This window comes from Macaca mulatta, chromosome 4 (genome assembly GCF_049350105.2).
Source record: "Macaca mulatta isolate MMU2019108-1 chromosome 4, T2T-MMU8v2.0, whole genome shotgun sequence".
NCBI classification, from domain to species: Eukaryota; Metazoa; Chordata; class Mammalia; order Primates; family Cercopithecidae; genus Macaca; species Macaca mulatta.
Window position 1 is genome coordinate 10,740,102 of NC_133409.1, and position 19,990 is coordinate 10,760,091.

General features: G+C 43.1%; 1 protein-coding gene across 2 annotated transcripts in view; it reads left to right on the forward strand.

The window, feature by feature from the left end:
- Positions 1 to 19,990, forward strand: part of PRKN (parkin RBR E3 ubiquitin protein ligase) — a 1,373,216-nt gene that overhangs the window by 1,313,805 nt on the left and 39,421 nt on the right. The gene's annotated exons all lie outside the window — the stretch shown is intronic.

The window sequence follows — 19,990 nt, forward strand, 5'->3', positions numbered from 1 at the left end:
AACACTTATCCTCAACTCTAAGAAGCACTTTTTTGTGTATTTTAACATTTCTGAAATCAGGATATTTTAAATTGATGTGGATGTTTACAATGGTAATATAATGGGGCTTTTCTTTCTTTGATCAAGCCACTATTAAATTGAAGGTGCTTTTTACCATTAATGTCATCTTAGAATGAAGGCATTTCAGTCCTGTTAAATTACCTCCCAGCAAACAATTGTGCCAGTGTGCAGAGCCTCCCACCGAGTGCAGCTGCCCGCTTCCCCAGCCCCTCCCTTTTCAGCTTTGCCAAATGAGAAGCAATATTGTTTCTTATTTATCAAGTCAGTGTACTTCTATATTTATGACTCACTCATGATTAATTACCATTAACATATCTCTTAGCAGTTATAATTTTGGTATGACTTTTTGTTTTTCATGTAGATTATGACTCTGTAAAAAATTGTGAAACCATATTTATAAAAATATGAAGACATTTTAATGACAAATATAGCATACTCATTATAGAGGCTTTTATGTAAATATAATTTGATGATCTTAATTTAAAATAAATCTTAATTAAATTTCTCCGAAGTCCCCTTTTGTTGAAAATATCCAACGAGCCCAAACCTTGGCTGGCCTAAGCTCATGGTGTTTCCAAGTCAGCCAGAAGCTCTGTCCTTACCCATAGCAGCAGTGCCGAGACACTCCTCTTCAGTTCTAGCTGCATTTCCAAGTCCATCAGTGATGGTGCAATTGTGTTGACATAATTCATTGTCTGAGAAATGCTTACAGATTTGCGAATCCCAGATTGTGGTAACATGATTGAACATGACTTGGCGTGAATCACTGATTGACAGAAACAAGTTGTATGTACATTTGAAATGCTTGCTCATCACTGAACACAAAGAGAGAAGGATCCATTTTGCTTGCAGAGAATGGAAATAACCAGGGCAAAAGGAGTTTTTATCGAAAATCACAGTATTGCCATTAACCCAAAACACATTTCCTTTGGGCTAATACTAAGAAGCCATTTTGTTGTGCTATATAAAGCATTGCACTCAAAATCCTGTTGTTACTGATATGATAAAGCAGAACTTAGGGTACCATTCAAAGAAACAAAATAGGAAGTTCCTATCAAGTTACAGTGGTTGAACCTTTTAAAAAGTTTCTGTATACTGAGCAGACATCTCGCTGTAAAATAAGAACTTGAAAGCAACCACCTTAGTTTTTGGTGGATTTGAGAAAAATAGCTGAAATGTGCCCATAGTGGATCTCCACCCATTTGAGATAACATCAAATTAAACTTCATGACTTTGGAAAAAAATGAGGAAAGTAGACGCTAACTGGGAAGATTTTACTGCAAACCAACACTTAGCTCAAATCAAGTGTGTATATATATATATGAAATCAAGTGTATATATATATATATATATATATATATATATATATATATGACAAAAACACAAAGCCAGGAGATTGTGAGGGTCATTTCCATCCAGAGACCAATCCCCAGCTTCCCTTATCAGGTTTGCTCCTAGTGCTCTAAGGAGGTGGGTTTACTTCTAATGTTGAGCCAGTGTCAGATGTATGTTTATGTTAGATCCTTGAAATTAACTTGACATTCCTCTTCAGCAAGGAAAAGCATCATTTTCCAAATTAATGGGAGGAAAAGTCTACTTTAAAGGAAAAATCTGTTTGGACGGCCAAATTGGTAGGAACTGGTGTAGACTTGGCAGTTAACCCTTCTGCTGATCCCGTGTTGCCACTTCTCAAATTGCCCAGTGGGTACAAGACTTGGAACATGAGCCTGCCTGGCTGTGAGCACTCATAGACCCTCAGTTTCCCTTCCCTTTCTCCTGGAAACTGGCCCAAAATGCTGATTATGGTGGACCCACAGTTATTTATTTATCTTTATTTTATTTTATTTTGTTTTTGAGACAGGGTCTTGCTTTGTCACCCAGGCTGGAGTGGAGTGCAATGGCACGATCTTGGCTCACTGCAACCTCCACCTCTTGGGTTCAAGCAATTCTCCTGCCTCAGCCCCCCGAGTAGCTGGGATTACAGACCTGCGCCACCAGGCCTGGCTAATTTTTGCATTTTTAGTAGAGATGGGGTTTCACCACACTGGCCAGGCTGGTCTCAAACTCCTGACCACATGTGATCCACCTGCCTCAGGCTCCCAAAGTGCTGCGATTACAGGCATGAGCCACCATGCCCGGTCGGACCCACTTCTAAACAGCAATCTTGAAAAAGAGGGGCATGAACACAGGATGACAAATGACAGCTAATGACTTTTCCCCCAAATCCCATTGTAAATCTTGTCACTGTGTGACCAAACCTATTTCACCCATTGCCATGTGTTCTTGGCCCATAATAAAGTGAAGGCCTGTGAGATATTTGGGGAGATAAATCAGCGTTCAGTTTGAAGAGTCGGAGCTGGAGGAGAAGGTGGGAAGCAATGTTATCATTTAGTCAATCGTCCTGCCTTCAATGAAAATATAAAACATTAAACCTATATCAGACCATCCCGTAAGAGAAGAATTAGGTCCCCTTTTTATGACTTTAAAGGAACATGTACTTTTCTGCTGGAACTCCACTCCACTGCAGTATTTACAGCTTTGCATTCTGTTTCTTAGAAGTATGTTGCTACTGACTTGAAAGAGGATGTCAGGTTCTCTGTAGCAATAAAGGGGCAGGTGTGGCCATCTGTGCCATTTCAGTGACTTATCTGAATAAGCAGTTCAATCCTTAGAAACAGAGCCTTCCCATGGAAAATATTTCATTTTGACTTGTGTCATTGTGCAGGGAGTGATATACACCATGATAAATTTTCCTGCAGAAAACTCTTTCTGAACACGGAACCATAGAAATGAATTATTGCAGATAATGTAAACTCAGACACCCCGACACATTTTTGTTCTCTTAAGTTTGAATCTTAACTAGATTTTGCAGATGCCATTGGAGTCATTGAGATAAGAAACTACGTCCAGTGGCTCATGGACACTGATGATATTAGCTCAATTTATAGAATTGTCTTGTTTGCATCTTGATGAATCTTGTTTACCCTTCAAGACATGAAGTGTCACTGGGGCTGTGGAATTTGGACAGACTGTCCAGGGAAAGCAAGTCATTTCCTCTTCTGTGACTGCTCTAACCTCTGTCATCCCACCTATGCGTTGCCACACAATTTTCTATATGGGTGCCTGTGTTCCTCTTTCTCTTCTTCTTAGAATAAACCTTTATTAAGCTCCTAGTCAGAGCCAAGTACTTGGATAGCAGTTCTCAGAATACATGGGTGAGACAATTGGGAACTTGAGTCTAGTGGGGTGATGGATAAGGAAATAACCAGTGCAGGGTGGAGGGATTTAGGGTCAGGTCAGTACAGAGTGGTGAGAGCACATAGGAGAAACCAAAGGCCTGGAATCAGGGAGGTTTGCCCAAAGAGATTTCCTAATGGGAAATCAGAGTACCCCTTAGAATGTTTTCTGTTGCTATAATGGAATACCACAGACTGGGTAATTTATAAAGATAAGTTTATTTGGCTCTTGGTTCCAGAGGCTGGGAAGTCCAAGAGCATGATGCTGGCATCTGGCCAGGCTCATCCCACAGCAGATAGGCAGAAGGGCAAGGGCACATGTGAGAGAGAGAGAAGGTTTCTCACAAAGCCCCTCCCCACGGTTACCCACTCCCACCTCACAGCATTACTGCATCCATGAGAGTGGAGCCCTAATAACCTAATAACCTCTGAAAGACCTCACATCAATAAAATCTCAGCATGAGTTCCAGAGAGGCCAAGCATTCAAACCATAGCAATCCCTATTCCAAGTCATCTAGGCAAAGGAGGGCTGGGAGAAGAGAGACTGAGGAGCACAGGATGCGAGCGTGGCTCTCCAGAGAGCGATTCTCGCAGAGACTGGGCAGAGTCATTATGTGCTCCTGCCCTGAGGCCCTGCACTGCCAGAGAGAAGCATCCTCTCAACAAATGCTTGTGAGATAAAGGAATTATCTGATTCAGAACAATAACTGACCCCATGAGTGGTTTTCCGCTTCTCCATAGGACAACAGTAAAGGGCCCTTTGTGAGCTATTAGCCTTTTGAAAATTTGGTTCTCATCACAGAGATGGGATTTCAAAGAATAAGGAGTTAGATCATTGTTATTATTCAAAAAATATTGCTTTTTTGTGCTTTTCTTAGTGCTTGGCATGATCTACGTAGTTAGGCAACTTTTAAAAATATAGAATATTAGGTCCCGATATTACTAAGAGAGCCAGAAGAAAAAGGGGCAGTATTCCACCCTACAGATTATCAGCTCTCTGAGGGCCCTACAGTTCTAACAGTCTGTGTCACTAAATTGAGAAGGAGGAAGGGCGCCCAGCATTGAGAACAGTTGATACTTCACTCTCCATTGTTATTCAGCTTTGCAGGAGTTCAGGAAATGCCACCCCAAAATGTGGTGCTTTAGTGTGCTGACTCCTTAACAGAGGACACTTGGGGAACAGCAAATTCAGGGAAGGCCTTTCTCTGAACTTGCTTCTCCGTGAATACAATTGATGGATCTCAATTGTCGTGAATCCCCTCCCTGGGAATTGTATCAGCCAGGGAAGATTGGTACACGGACACCATGCCTGGAGAGACTACTGCCTGTTCTGCTCAGGGCTGCTCGGGAGACAAGTTTTATTACCTGAGAGATTGTTTATCTACATAACAAGACAACCTTTATTCGCCTTGCAATTCTTCTCCTCACCCTCCTCTAACCGCCTCCCACACAAGAATCCCCAAGCTCCTGTTCTTTTCTGTGTGGAGGATATAGCTCTGTAGGCTTCCATCATCTAACCCTTCTTGGAGCCTCATATTTTGTGGGACTCTCATGTGTACAGAATTGAATATGCTCTTTCTCCTGTTAATCTGTTTATATGCCATTTTAATCAATAGCCCAGCCAAAGAACCTTGGAGGGTAGCGGGTAGCCATCTTTTGTTCCCCTACAGCTTCCAGCATGTCTCTCATGTTATGGGACCAAAAGGCTATTTATTAGTAGAGAGGCAGCAATGTCTGTGGCATTTCCTTGACTCACCTGAGATCCGCCCATTATCTCAGCCGCCCTGGGACACCATCGAGATACTTGCTCTTTAGCTGTCATTTAATTAGTTTGCTTTCTATGTCCTTAGCAAAGAAATAAAATTGAGAGAGAGAGAGAGAGAGGAAAAAAAAAAAAACTTAGGCAGGGGAAGAGTCTTATAAGTCTGGGTTTTATTTTATAATTTCGTAAGACACTGCAAGGTGTGCGTGTTGCTGGGAGATAACATTTTTCAGGTCACTGAAGGCATTTGGCTTCACCTCCTGCTCACGACCCCCCGAGGCATGAGTTATCTTTGGCCAACAGGCATCCAGAGGAGCCTTTAGAGCCGGGCCTGCCGCTGAGACTGTCAGGGCCGTGATGACAATCAGCTCTCTAAGTGGTTCTGGCTCTCACCATTGTCTGCTAGTCAGGGCAGAGATGCATATCAGGAGGATAATGTGGGAAATGCTTCCACCATTATTACCCAGCCCCGAGCTGGGAACCTTCTTTAAGAGGCCTTAAGAACATAAGTAGAAGCATTAACAGCTTCGCTCCAGCGAGATTGGTATGTGAATAAACTTCTGGATCTCTCATCTTCTCTCTTTCCCTTTGAGCCAGAACATTCATGAATAATCATTTCTGGCAGAGATTCTGGGGCAGAAACACCTGAGCTCCAGTCCAGCCCCTGGAAATCCAAATGCAGCTGTCTGAGAATCTCGTGGAGAGACACGTGCCTAGAAAGTGTTTTGAGATATTTGGGGGATTTATTTCAGCTTCTGTCGTTAGTGTGTGCTTAACTTCAAGGGTAAAATCCAAATCAGCACTCTAAATTTTTTTTTTTTTTAGTTTTTTTTTTCTTTTTTTTTTTTTAGTTTTTTTTTGTGGGCGGGTACAGAATCTCGCTCTTGTCACCCAAGATGGAGTGCAGTGGCGCTATCTCGGCTCACTGCAACCTCTGCCTCCTGGGTTCAAGCCATTCTCCTGCCTCAGCCTCCTGAGTAGCCTGGATTACAGGCGCTCACCACCACGCCCAGCTAATATTTTTGTATTTTTAGTGGAGACGGGTTTCACTGTGTTGGCCAGGATGGTCTCAAACTCCTAACCTCAGGTGATCTGCCCACCTTGGCCCCCCAAAGTTCTGAAATTACAGATGTGAGCCACTGTGCCCAGCCAACTCTAACTTTTAAAATTAATTCTTTGGTGCTAAAGTATGACTGGCCTTTGGTAGGGTGGATCTTCTCCTCAATTCCCCAGGACATGACTAAACTATCACAAATGAAAGTCCTGTTGCTAAAACCATGCCAGATCAAGCCTTCCAGCCTGATACTTTACATACAAAAGCAGGTGTCTTTGACCCAACCTTCTTTGTTGGCTAAATTAAGAGACTGCAATAACACCAGGCCAAAACTTATGTGAATGGTGGATTTCTATGACTACATGTTTATTAAGCTCATTCTATAATGAAGGATGGTGCTGCAGTCTTCAGAAACAGATGTTTGTTTGCCACGTACTCTGATCAACAGTCTTCCCCTAGAATAATGGTCTGGACACTATCCGTCCCTGGTCTAAGATTTGACAAAGTGTGCAAACAAGTAAATCAGACAAGCAGAGACATGGTGAAAGTTAGCGATAACCCGGGACAGTTCTTATTTTCTGGTTTTCTTTAACAAATGACTCAGAGCGTGTGGCAGAAAAATTCATGTGCTCTCTCTGCAGGACAGTTACGCCTCATATTTTCTTTAATTTGACTGATTTTCTGTCCCCTGCAGCTCTTTTCTTCAACACAGTATGAAGTGAAACTCATATGGGTCGTCCAAAGGCTGAAAATAAACAGAGCATCCTTTATTAGAAAAAAAAAAAAAAAAAACCTGAATTTCTTTGTCTTCGAATATGTTTAATTTTTGGCCGGGTGTGGTGGCTCATGCTTGTAATCCCAGCACTTTGGGAGGCTGAGGGGAGTGGATTACCTGAGGTCAGGGGTTGGAGACCAGCCTGGCCAATATGGTGAAAGCAAAACTCTGTCTCTACTAAAAATACAAAAATTAGCTGGGCGTGGTGGCATGTGCCTGTAATTCAAGCTACTTGGGAGGCTGAGGCAGGAGAATTGCTTGAACCCAGGAGGTACAGGTTACAGTGAGCTGAGATTGTGCCATTGCACTCCAGCCTGGGCGACAAGAGCAAAATTCCATCTCAAAAAAAAGATTAGGTTTAATTTTCTAATCTTTCCCATGTCCCTACCTCACCTCATCCAACTTTCTTCTAAAATATTGGAGGTGTTCTGTCACTTTTGTTCTGTGGCCCCTTAACTGAATTCTGCATGGTGCAAGGAGTCCTCAGACTGCAGGGTCCTTGGAGACCTGCACAGTCCAGCATGGTGGCCGCCAGCCCCGGGAGGCTCCTGTCCAACACGGTGCCCACGTGAGGCTCCTGAGCCCATAGAATAGGGCTAGTACCAACTGAGATGCATTGAAAGTGCAAAAGCAGACCTGATTCCAAAAGCTTAGTAAAAATGAATGTAAAATAACTCATTACCAATTTTCATATCGATTGCATGTTGAAATGATACAATTTTGAATATATTTAGTCAAGTAAAATACTGAAATTAATTTTACCTGTTTCTTTTTCCTTTTTTCATATAGCTACTAGACCATTAAAAATTCTTGCTGTTTCAACTGGACAGCACTGTTCTAGGCTGTATCCTTTCACGGTGGTTTCAAAATCAAAAAGACAAAAGTGTTGCAGAATTACACTAGCAGAGTGAATTACACTGGAGTGCTAGCATCATCCCTCACACTTGGGTTGGTACTCTCTGGGGGCTATCATTTCCAGCAAACTCCATTGGTCCCAGTTCACCTTCCTCTTCTTCCTGCTGAAACAGGAGAGTTCCCTGACCCACCCCCATCGCAGGACATGCGACAGGTGTCTGGCTTATCTGTTCAGCCACCACCACCGCTCAAACTCCTCATGGGAGGGGGAGCATGCAGATGGGCAGGTGCAGGAGCTAGGATGAGTGTTTCTGGGCTCTGGCCTCATAGTAGCGTCTAGGGGTGGTTGCCTGCGACTCCCAAAGCCCAAGTGGCTGTATGTTATAGTGCGCTCTTTTAACTTTGCTGTCTACAGACAGCTTAAGTGTTAAACAGCGCAGTGGACTGTCTGTGTTTTTGCAAGGGCAGAGGGCCAGTGTGACAGCTTTCCATATTCCGAATTCTTGTCTGGTGTCCGGAAAAATCAGGTCACACATGGACTTGAAGGATGGTGAATTCAGGGTTTTACTGAGTGGTGGATGTGGCTCTCAGTGTGATGGATGGGGAGCTGGAAAGGGGATGGAGTGGAAAGATGATCTTCCTCTGGAGTTTGGCCATCCAGCAGCCAATCTCCTCTCTGTCTGCAGCAGAACTCCTCTCAACATTCAGGTATTCCTTCTCTTCTCTCCTTCTCTGCTGCTCTTCTGCTCGTGGAGCCTGGGGTTTGGAGTTTATATGGGGACAGGATATGGGGGGCATGGCAGGCCAAAAGGCAACATTTGGGTGTGAAAACAGGAATGCCTGTTCCCATTTAGGGCCATGAGTTTCCAGGCTTGAGGGTGGGGCCTTTGCTGGGGAACTGCCCTCTTCTACCCAATATGTCCCTGTCTCCTGTCTGTAACCTCCTCACTCCTATCTCCTCACTGCAACCTGCACCTCCCAGGTTCAACACTCTGCTCCCATGGAACCTCGCATCCACCATATAACCAGGACACAGCTGACCATGAACTCTGTGAGGCCACGGAGAATGGCCAGTGCCTTACCATTCACATACAGCACATGCTTTATGAGTACTTGTGGAATGGAGGGAGGGTTGGGTAGAGCGAGGGAGAGGTGAATTGTGACTCCTCTGAAACTGGAAATTGCGTACGTTCTACATCTTTGCAGGTCCCAGCAATGCATGGTGTACACTCAGGAACTTTTGGTTGAATGAATGAGCTAGAACAGGGTCTCTAAATGGTGTATACAAGTCACTCGGGGATCCTGGTAAAATGAAAGATTCTGGTCTAGTATTTCTTGAGTGGGGCCTGAGATTCGGGTTTTCTGACATGCTCCTGGGTGATGCTGATGCTGCTGGTCTGGGAACCACATTCTAGGGAACTAACTAGAGCCAGTGCTGTGATGTGAATTTAGTTATGAACATGGGTGGGCGCTCCTTCAATTCATGTCTCATGGATGCTCCAACTGACAGTAACTGTTTCAACCTCCTCTCTATCTGTGACTCTCCTCTCTCACTAGACTCCAGAAGATTCTGAGCTGCTATGGTGCTCTGTTAGGAAGACCAAGGGCACGGGCGTCATCTTCTTGAGAAAACTTTCTCATCAATGTGACTCTCCCAGGATTTTGCTGCAAAACTTAGTCCTCCTCCACTGAAAGCCATAAACCTTTGAGTGTGTCTCCCTGGCCTTGACTTTCTCTGGAACTTCACTCCCATCCTGCCCCCTCTCTTGCTAGAATCTCCATTCTCTCTCTTTTCATCATCTTTTGCTGTTTTCAGACTGATTGAGAGCTCTCTGTTGTGAAGCCTCCACCCCATCATGCCTGTGACCTTAGCTTCGGAATCTAGCTAACCATTGAACCATTGGACCAAGATTGTGGCGTCCAAGGTCGCTAAAGTACTTTCCCTGGCAGAAAGTCTTAGTTATTCCTCTTGTACTCGGGACTGACCTCTCCATTCTCAGTGCTGGGTTCCCTCAACACTGCGCTATCCTCTTCTGCTTCTCAGAAGTTGAGGCTTTTCCAGCTACTACTGCTTGTTCATTCTGCAAAGGTTTGATGATTCCCATTACTCTGTTAGGTCCTTGCAACTTCATGGTAATCACATGGAAGTAGAATTGACTTGAATCTGAGGTGACTGCAACCTATCCAAATGGAAATATGCAATAGGCAAAGTGCATCTTAAAAGAGGAGTTGGGAAGGGTGGAATAGATTCTGAGAAGTTGTTAGAAGAGAGGCGATCGATTAAGCTTGATGTTAGAACTGCTCCCTGAAGGGGCAAATGTGAAGGACAGAAAAACAAATGCCATCTCCACGTGCTCTTGCCCACCGACCTCAACCCACCTGGATCTCTTCTGTGGGACCCTTGAGTCTTACACAAGAATATTCAATTCAACCCATGAGTGTACATTGTATCATGGAGTACACAATTGTCCTCCAGCTCTTTTGTTCTTTATAAACATCCACCTTAGCTGTAAGCTACTTGACTCCAGCACCTGGCTTGCCACAAAGAGACACCGATCACCTACTATGTTCTAGCATCTGGATCTTGGGAAGACAAAGATGAATAAGATACAAATCCTATCCATTTAGAAGAGTGGATAGGTGGAGACCGTTTCATATAGAAGATGAAACTGTTTAATAGAGGTACGTGTAAGAAAGAGTGCCTTGATCATTTTGGCTGAGGCTGCAGGGGAAAGGGGCCAGCACAGGTATACCTGCAGGGCACCTATGAGACTGCTCAACATAAAATAAAGGGTTACTATATCATTTTGACTGACTGATTGATTGATTGATTGATCATTGAGGAGCTGCAAAACCTCCAAAGACAAAAGTCTGTAAGATGTGCTGGCAGGGTGTCCCCAAACATAGTCGGGCCCCTTTCGAAAGCTGGCCTTGCCCCAAGTTGCCCAGGGCGGGCCCAGGTGTTCAGGGGAAGCATTTTGCCTCCCCTGCTGTGCTAGAGAGCATAAGGATGCCCACAGGCACATGGGACAAATTGGGCTCAAATTGCCATATGGCTTGGATTTCACATTTTTACTGGCGAAGTGTAATCATTTTTACAGAGTCTAGTGCCTCGCTGCAGATTGTAAATGATAAGGTCACGAGGATTAGAGACCAGTTAAAAATTATAGAAGACATATGCTGTGCATTTTACTAATGAATGGCCATATTCAAACATGTTCACTAATTAATGGCAATATTTGAATGGACCTACTAATGAATGGCAATATTTGAAAGTGGCATTGAATTTGATACTCTGTGACCAGTGCTCCAGTTCTAGGAGGAGCCAACTGCTCCATAAGGTCTGAGACATGCCCATTTTAAAGCAAAATTGGGCAGGCCTTGCAGGATGGTAAAAGGAATTCTCAGTTAGATATAGAAATTCACCCACCAAGAAGTTTGTTTAGATGAACAGGATGGTGTGAACAATATCATTGAACACGAGTTCCAGCTTGCAACCAGGTCCTACCTTAGCCTTTGGGAACAAGGTAAACCATGACACAAATGCAAGAGCCGGGGACCTTGGAAGATAAGGATTGTCCCCACAGGAATTGTTTTCGGAAATGGTTGCAGTAAAGAGAGAGTAAGAAAGGAAGTGGGGGATTAGGGACCGGGAGTCACCACCGTACAGCACTCCCACCCCAGCTTCCTCTGTCCTCTGGTGACTGCTGCAGTCAGGGCACCTGGCAAGTGACACTGAGAGCCAGGTCTGCAAAGCTGAGGCTCAGGACACAGCCACAAGTGAGGGAAGCTGTCGTTCCCCCATCTGCTGTTTCTTTCTCTCTAACCTGGATCTCCAATTTGTGGACTGTCTCTGTTTAAAGCCACTGAGCTTAGATTCAATTCAAGTCCTTTCCTGGCAGGCAGGCCAGATTCCCGCCCGTGAGAATGAGATGACCAGCTCCATGTGTGTTGAGCTGAGGAAGGTCAGAGTGGGCCTGACCACGGGCCACTCCTGACCCAGCTTTAGCTGTGTAGACAAGACTTAAACGTGGCTCGGAGTAATTGCTTTGGCTAGGAACACACCTCTGTGGCGACACAACATGTATAAAGAAGGTCTTAGCAAAAGTGCTGGGATGTATTTGATATTCTTTTAATGCAGCTTGACAAAGGCAGTCGTTGAGACCACGGTGTGTTGGGGAAGCAGCTTCCACACACCTTGTTGCTAAGCCTGTGACTGACAAGGCTCGCAAAAGCAATCAAAATGGAAAGTCCAAATGCCCTTGGACCCAGCCATTTCATGTCTAGAAATTTCTGCTACAGATTTCCTTTCACATGTGTGAAATGACCTGAAGAGCAGGACACTCCCTGCAGCTTTGTTTGTGATGGCAAAATATTGGAAGGACCTAAACGCTTATCGGAGGGGCTGGTGAAATGAACGAAGGCACATCTATCCACTGGAATGTTGTGTGGCTGTTCAGGAAGAATGGAGCAGCTCTCTGTGTATTAATAGAGAGCCATCTGTAAGATGCATTAAATGAAAAACTAACGAACAGGGTACAGCACATTATACAATGTTTTATAGGCTATTTTTGTTTAAAAATAGCATAAATTGATGATGGAGTGCATGATATATTTCTGGAACAACACCTATGCAAACAGGTGACAGTGATTATCTCTGGGAAGCTACGTAGCTGACCAAGGAGGAAAGGAGACATTTTTCACTACATACCTTTTGAATTTGTGCTACCTGCACGTATTTTGCGTTCAAAAAATACCTACTTTTTAAAAACCCATGGCTCTGCAAATTATATGTCAGTAACTCTCTTAAAGAAAATAATAAATGGCCAATAAACATTTGTAAGTTTACTTTCCCTGTAAGTTACAGTAAAAAATCAAAACTATTTTGGAATAGGAAGTAAACGTAAATGTCCTTGTCCATCATTATAGACTGGATAGTTCATTCCCAGCAGAATCACCACCAGGAACACCACCTTATCATGTATCTTTTAATGTGAGGTGCTGAGCTCAGCCTGTTGAAAGGAAGCTGAGTGGGTCTTTTCTCCTCGTGGCATGAACTCATCCTCTCTGAGGGGCCCTAGCTCTGAGACAAGTAGTAATAAAATTTCCTGCTAGACAGTACTCACAGCGAGTGGGTCAGTGCAGACCGCACGACTGAAAGATGGGATGGTTACGTGCACGCCCTTGATGAGATAGATGATGGTGCAAGAAAAGGGGATTTTCGGGGATGTTTTAAGAGCTTGTATGAATGGAAATTAAACCAAAGAAAGTAAGGGCCTGTTCAAAAAGCAAACCTAAAACAAAAATAAGCCTAGGGCTGCAGGGTGTTAGAGGTCATAGTATTTTGTGGGAAACTAATTGGCATTGTTTAATACCCTTGGGTCTTAGTACAGAAAGACAAAGGAATGTGGCTACTCTACAGAGCCGTATCCAGCCTTCTGAAAATTCTTTCTTTTTGGCCCTTTGGAGACCACACATAGAACATTGTCTACATCTGTTTGCATTTGGAGCTTAGCACAGTTTAAGATTGCCTCACACCACGAGAGTCTGTGATTTTAAGATGTTGTGTACTTGAAAGGAAATAACCTTACTTTCTTCTTTTCAAAATTGTGTTTTAATGCATTATAATCTAACACCATCTCCGTTCTGTGGCACTGTCTTGTCAGAACGAGTTTTGCATATATCAGCGGCTGGTCACTGGTAGGGAGATTTCTTCTTTTGATATATTCCTTTTAACACACGGAGGCTGGACTTACATATCTCTGCTGCCATCTTCTGGAAAGCTACACACCAAAAAGAAAAATATTTCATCTATTCCCAAAGAAGTACAAATGTGTGCTTCATCCCTTTGATGTTTCCCTTGACTCTAGTAAGGGGTCCTAAGATGGTATTTGATTCTCTCCTATTCTTTTAACACAGAATTTCAGAGCTGTGGACGAAAAATAAATGGCACATAATAGAATGCTTTTATAATAGATGCAGCCATGATAGAAAACAGGCACAAAGAAATCTTGGCTTTCAGAGAGAGATCATTCAACTTTAAGGATCCAAAACTTATTTTAAGGGTCATTGCTTGTAGGTACCTACTGACTCTCAACCTGATTGATCAGCAGCCACTGGAATATTCCAATTGCATTAGAAGCTGTTCATTTGCTTCCTTTTCGTGCTTCCAAAGAGAAAGTACATGTACAGCCCCTTTTGAATGTGTTCATTATGGAAATATGGGAAATCAAACTCAAACATCAATCAAATGACTACTGCACTGACATGATATTGAATGAGTGACATGATGGGCCATTCACATAGCTCTCTGGTAGTACGGAGTACGGAGTGTCTAAGGGGGCTGGCAGTAACTTACCTCAGCATGTATTCCAGCAAAGAGAGGCCTCATCCCTTTCTAGACAGCAGTCTTATGAGTAGTTTACAAGCATGGCATTTCTGGGGAGGTGTCAGTTTCACCTGAGATTCACATAATAGTCATTATTAACAGTATACTGGGAACTGCTTTAATCAACAAGGCACTTACTACCCTCTTATTTTTCTACAGACCCTTACCACTTGTTAAACATCATAGCCTCATGGAGAAAACTATTTGTTGTGTTGTTGTGTTTACTGTGTACCAGAAACTGTGTTAAATATTCATTACCTTATTATTTCTCCTTTGTAGATGCAAAGAAGCTCAAGCAAAGAGATGTTAGGATCACACAGATAATAAATGATCCAAGAGGCCTCAGACTCTGGGTCTCCCTACTTCAAAGGGTTCGCTTCTAAACACTAATCTATATCTGGTATTTAAACATATAAAGACCTAGTACATGATTTCACAGATTCCAGTGTGCTATTCTTTTATATGTTGCCTAGGGCCAAGATTTTACTCATCCTAAAAGTAAATACTCAACACATATTAGTTGCAAGGCAAAAATATTACTTCCGTGTTAAGAATCGTTTAGCTACTATGCAATAGAAAAAAACTGACTTATTGAATTTAGCCTTTATTAAATAGTTTTTTTAAAATTCTATACCTCCTTTTAGGCATTTAGGATAAGCTGATGACTAGAGTCATCGGTGGCACCAAGCTTTTAAGCTTGAAAACATACCAAGGAGAATGTATTAGGTAACCACATTCATTGTCAAATAAAAGGAAACCACCACACTATTGGAAGTGGTGAACTTTCTCCTGGTGTTGAATTCTGAGAAGAATTTGCCATATGGCTGCCTGGAATTTAAAATATATATATACACACACACATAAATATTTAGAGAGAGAGGTTTGAACTATAATTTTGCAAATAACAGGGAAAGTTTAAATAGTTTTCATTACATCAGTTCTTTTGCAAAAGATTGGGAATAAAGTGACCTTGTTAAATTTTTTCTTTTTTCTTTTTTTTTTTTTTTTTTGGGAGACAGAGTCTTGCCCTGTTGCCCAGGCTGGAGTGCAATGGTGCAATCTTGGCTCACTGCAACCTCTGCCTCCTGGGTTCAAATGATTCTCCTGCCTCAGCCTCCCAAGTAGCTGGGATTACAGGTGCCTGCCACCATGCCCAGCCAATTTTTGTATTGGTAGCTCACACCTGTAATCCCAGCACTTTGGGAGGCCAAGGCATGTGGATCGCGAGGTCAGGAGTTCGAGACCAGCTTGGCCAAGATGGTGAAACCCCACCTCTATTAAAATAAATTTTTTCTATAGGAGCTTTATCTGCCAGAGCTTCACCAGAGAGACCAGACCAGCAGGATGCTTATATCAAATATATATACACATACACACATATATGCATATGTATGTGTAGATCCCTACATGTATACATGCAGGCACACATTGTATCTATATGTGTATATATACACATATATATGGAGAGATTTACAGGAAGGAAATGGCTTACATGGTTTCAGGGCTGGGTAGGCACCTCCTAAATCCACAGGGCGGCCATCAGGAAGGGCAGGCTGGAACTCTTGGGCACAGCCTGATGCTGCTGTCCACAGGTGAAATCTCTTCTTCCTCAGGGAAGCCTCAGTGGTGCTCTTAGGCCTTTCCACAGATTGAATCAGGTCCCTTCAGATTATCTAGGATAATCTCTCTTACTTAAAATCAATTGATTATAGATCCTAATCACATCTACAAGATACCTTCACAGGAACACCTAGCTTAGTGTCTGCTTGAGTAACTGAGGACCATAGCCTAGCCAAGTTGATACATAAAACTCTCGTCACAGGAACTGTAATACAGTCCATGTATTTGATTGCCTTCTAATCAAACCTATAAAGGAATAGACTTTAGAGAGCCAATGAAATAAGTATGTGGGCCAGGCGCGGTGGTTCACGCCTGTAATCCCAGCACTTTGGGAGGCCGAGGCAGGCGGATCACGAGGTCAGGAGATGAGACCATCCTGGCTAACACAGTGAAACCCCATCTCTACTAAAAATACAAAAAACTTAGCCGGGCGTGGTGGCGGACACCTGTAGTCCCAGCTACTGGGGAGGCTGAGGCAGGAGAATGGCGTGAACCCGGGAGACGGAGCTTGCAGTGAGCTGAGATCGCACCACTGCACTCCAGCCTGGGCGACAGAGTGAGACTCCGTCTCAAAAACAAAAGAAAGAAAGAAAGAAAGAAAGAAGTATGTATTACTTTTATAATTGTTTAAAGACATTTAAAATTTCTCAAAAAAAAAAAAAAAAACTATATAGAAATGGGTGACGTTTGTTGGATCCACCACAAGAGAAGATAATCCTGAAAATGTATACGGTACAAGCAATACTCCATGTTTGCTGGTATACTAACTTCCATTCGGTTAATGTTTACTCATAAGGTTTGGAGAGGTATTATACAGCTTAAGGGAGCCTCAGCAAATGTGAGACCATTTTTAAGTAAGAGCAAATCCCCAGGTAAATTTCAGCCTTCTACACGGTTGGTTAAAGATGGATCCAGGCGCCCCAGATATGAGACATGCAGGTCAGCAGAATGGATGTGAAAATGTTGGAGCTAGGTCTGCTTTCTTCCCCGGCAAGCTTTTTCTCTGGAAACAGCTATGCCACGGGAAACGTTTGCAAACTGGTCCGAACACTGTCTCAAGAAGGAGTTTTGTATCTGCCTAACCCAGAGTTCCCCAGAATTCTGTTCACCATGCCCTTAGCAGCTCAGTACATTTTTCACGGCATTTCTAGGCCAAAAGAAATGCCTAACAGTTGTGGCTATGAAAGATTTTGTACCACAGAGCATAATACGAATTAATGTCATAACAACTTAATACTTACCTGAAATGATAAGCCACATAAATGGAAGGAAAAAAATAGCTTTATTTTATTCTTAAAAATAATCACATCTTGGCCAGGTGCGGTGGCTCATGTCTGTAATCCCAGCACTTTGGAAGGCCGAGGCAGACGGATCACCTGAGGTCAGGAGTTTGAGACCAACCTGACCAACACGGTGAAATCCCATCTTTACTAAAAATACAAAAATTAGCCGGGTGTGGTGGCAGGTACCTATAGTCCCAGCTACTTGGGAGGCTGAGACAGGAGAATTGCTTGAACCCGGGAGGCAAGAGGTTGCAAGGAGCCGAGATGGTGCCACTGCACTCCAGCCTGGGCAACAGTGCAAGACTCTGTTCCAATCAATCAATCAATCAATCAATCACATATTTGTTCCAAATGGATGTTTACATGGCACTTACTATCCTGGTAACTTCCAAAAACCCAGCTTTGCAAAGATACAATGTCACCAAAAGGAAAGTGGCACAATCTACATTAACACTGGGAACTACCTTGAGTTAATAAATCACATAGTATTCATCAGCCACACTGTGTTTTACTTCAAATTCTAGAATATCCCAGAGCACCCCTGTGAGTTTGTTATGGTACCACAGGGCACGTTGGTGTGTAGCCTGAGAACTGAAGGTTGAGAGTCTTGAGTTCTGGATAATGTAATTGAAAACCCAAACATTTTCAAGATCAAATCAGACCTTCTAGACGTTTCCCCATTGCACATGAGACAGATTCATGTTACTTAATTGGGAAGGACCACTGCATGATAGATCTAAATTTAAATTATACTTTGAATAGCAGCAAATTAGCCAGTGCGTTCCTGTGAAGTCATCACCGGAATATTCCTGCAGCATTTGCTTGCCTTTTGCCATGCTAAAATGGGGAGGCTTTCATTTGATACGCTCTTCCCTTTCTGTTATTTCTCAATAGTCCATTCTTTGTAGTACTGGTGTGAAAGGGAATTTAATGTCTTTGTGTCAGGAAAGGCCTATTTATTCTGACAAACTGATCAACCTCCAGGGTGTTCCTCTACCATGAAACTGATTTTATATCTCATCCACAAGCTAATAAGATGTGAAGCGTTTTCCCTTTCACACCAACGGATCAGATTTGCTTCTCTAGAAAGCAGTGGGCTGAGACCCCATTGCCAGCTCCCTGATTGGGCATTCCGTCCACATTTTTCCAAAAAAGCATGTAAGAGCAGAGGAATGAGTGTGAGGCAGACCCAAGTATTAACAGATAAATGTTTTCAAAAATAGAAGAAAATCCTAGAACCCAACTCACTATTCAGTGAATTCGCTTTTAGTTCAGAGAAAATAAGATGTCAGAAGCTGAAACCAGGTAATGTTGGTGATTTGCGTGAGGACATTCTGACATACACACGCTTTCCCACCAACCTTTAAATAAAGTTTACATTTCACTAAATTTGAGTTCAGTCTCTCTGCTATGAGAAGAAATAAGAATATAATATGCTAAAAGTGATGACTTGAAGATCAATTGTAGCATATCTCTGAAGAGATTATTTCCCTGTAAAATTATCGCAGTTCTTCTCCATGTGGGCATCTCATGGGCTGTTGAGCTTCCTTACCATATGGCAGCTGGGCTTCAAGAGCAAGTGTCCCAACAGGAAATGGAAGCTTCTGGTTTCTTGAGGCCTGGGCCTAGAAAGTGGTACACCATCATTTCTACCATATTCTAGTAGTCAAGTACTCAACACATCTGGCTGTCAGCAGAAGAGACATAAAGCCCACCTCTCAAGGGAAAGAGGATACTGTCAGTTTGCCTCTATGCTCCAAGACCACCACTATCATCCACACACCATACTTGTGGATGGCACCCTCTTCTCTGCTGAAATGCCTTCTCTGAATACAGTTTCTGCTGTGGGAGATGTTGCCCACAACTTATTAAGCAATTTGCATTGAAAGAAACCAGTTTTCTGGTGAGGAAACTCCTTCCTCCGAAATGGAGTAGGAGCAAAATAGTCCCTGACTGGCCTCATCTCCTTAAAGTTTAGAACACATTGTATGCTGTGTTTGCAGTCACTCAGCATGTGCTATCTCCCTGCCTCTCCCAAGGGTCATATAAGATAGCTATCACTGTTATCCTGGCATTTCCGAGGGGAAAACCAAGGCACAGAAACCGTTCCCAAGGTGTTTCAGGTGGCAGGGGATGGGAGGATGACTCCAGTCCGGTGTGTTCCACTGCTGACCCACAACTCAACCGTGACAGCAACTTCAGAGCATGGCTGGTGGCGATGAGAATGGGATGTGCTTTCTGGAGGGGTCCATGGATCCCAGACAGACAGCCCTGAATGAGCCTGGCTGGCATTCACTCTTCCAGCTTTCTTCTTTGTAAAATGGCAGGTAGAGGGCATTGGTCCCTTGGGCATCTTCAGTCCCTTGGTGAATGCTGCTTATCATCTCTCAGTCCGTATGTCTCTGTCCTAGTCTCCTCTTCCTGTAAGGACACTAGTCAGATTGAATAAGGCCTCCCCTAACAACCTCATCTTCCCTTTACCACTTTAAAGGCGCTATCTCCAAATATAGTTACTTTCTGAGGTCCTGCTTCCACCTATCAATTATAGGTGGAACCGACCATTTACAAATTTCTACAATAGGCTTTCAATACAAAAGTAAGTCCACTGACATGGGCATATAAATCTTCTGTGAATGCAAACAAATATTGAATGTGAATGTCTTGAATGAAGTTTTTTTCCTTACATTCTAATACCAGTTAAACTTTGCTGTGGGTATCTATTTGCATTATTGTGTGTATTAGTCTGTTCTTACACTGCTATAAGGACATACCCGAGACTGGATAATTTATAAAGGAAAGAGGTTCAGTTGACTCACAGTTCCGCAGGGCTGAGTAGGCCTCAGGAAACTCATAATCCTGGTGGAAGGGGAAGCAAACACATCCTTCTTCACATGGTGGCAGGAAGAAGAAGAAGGAGAGCCGAGCGAAGGGGGAACCCCATTGTAAAACCATCAGAT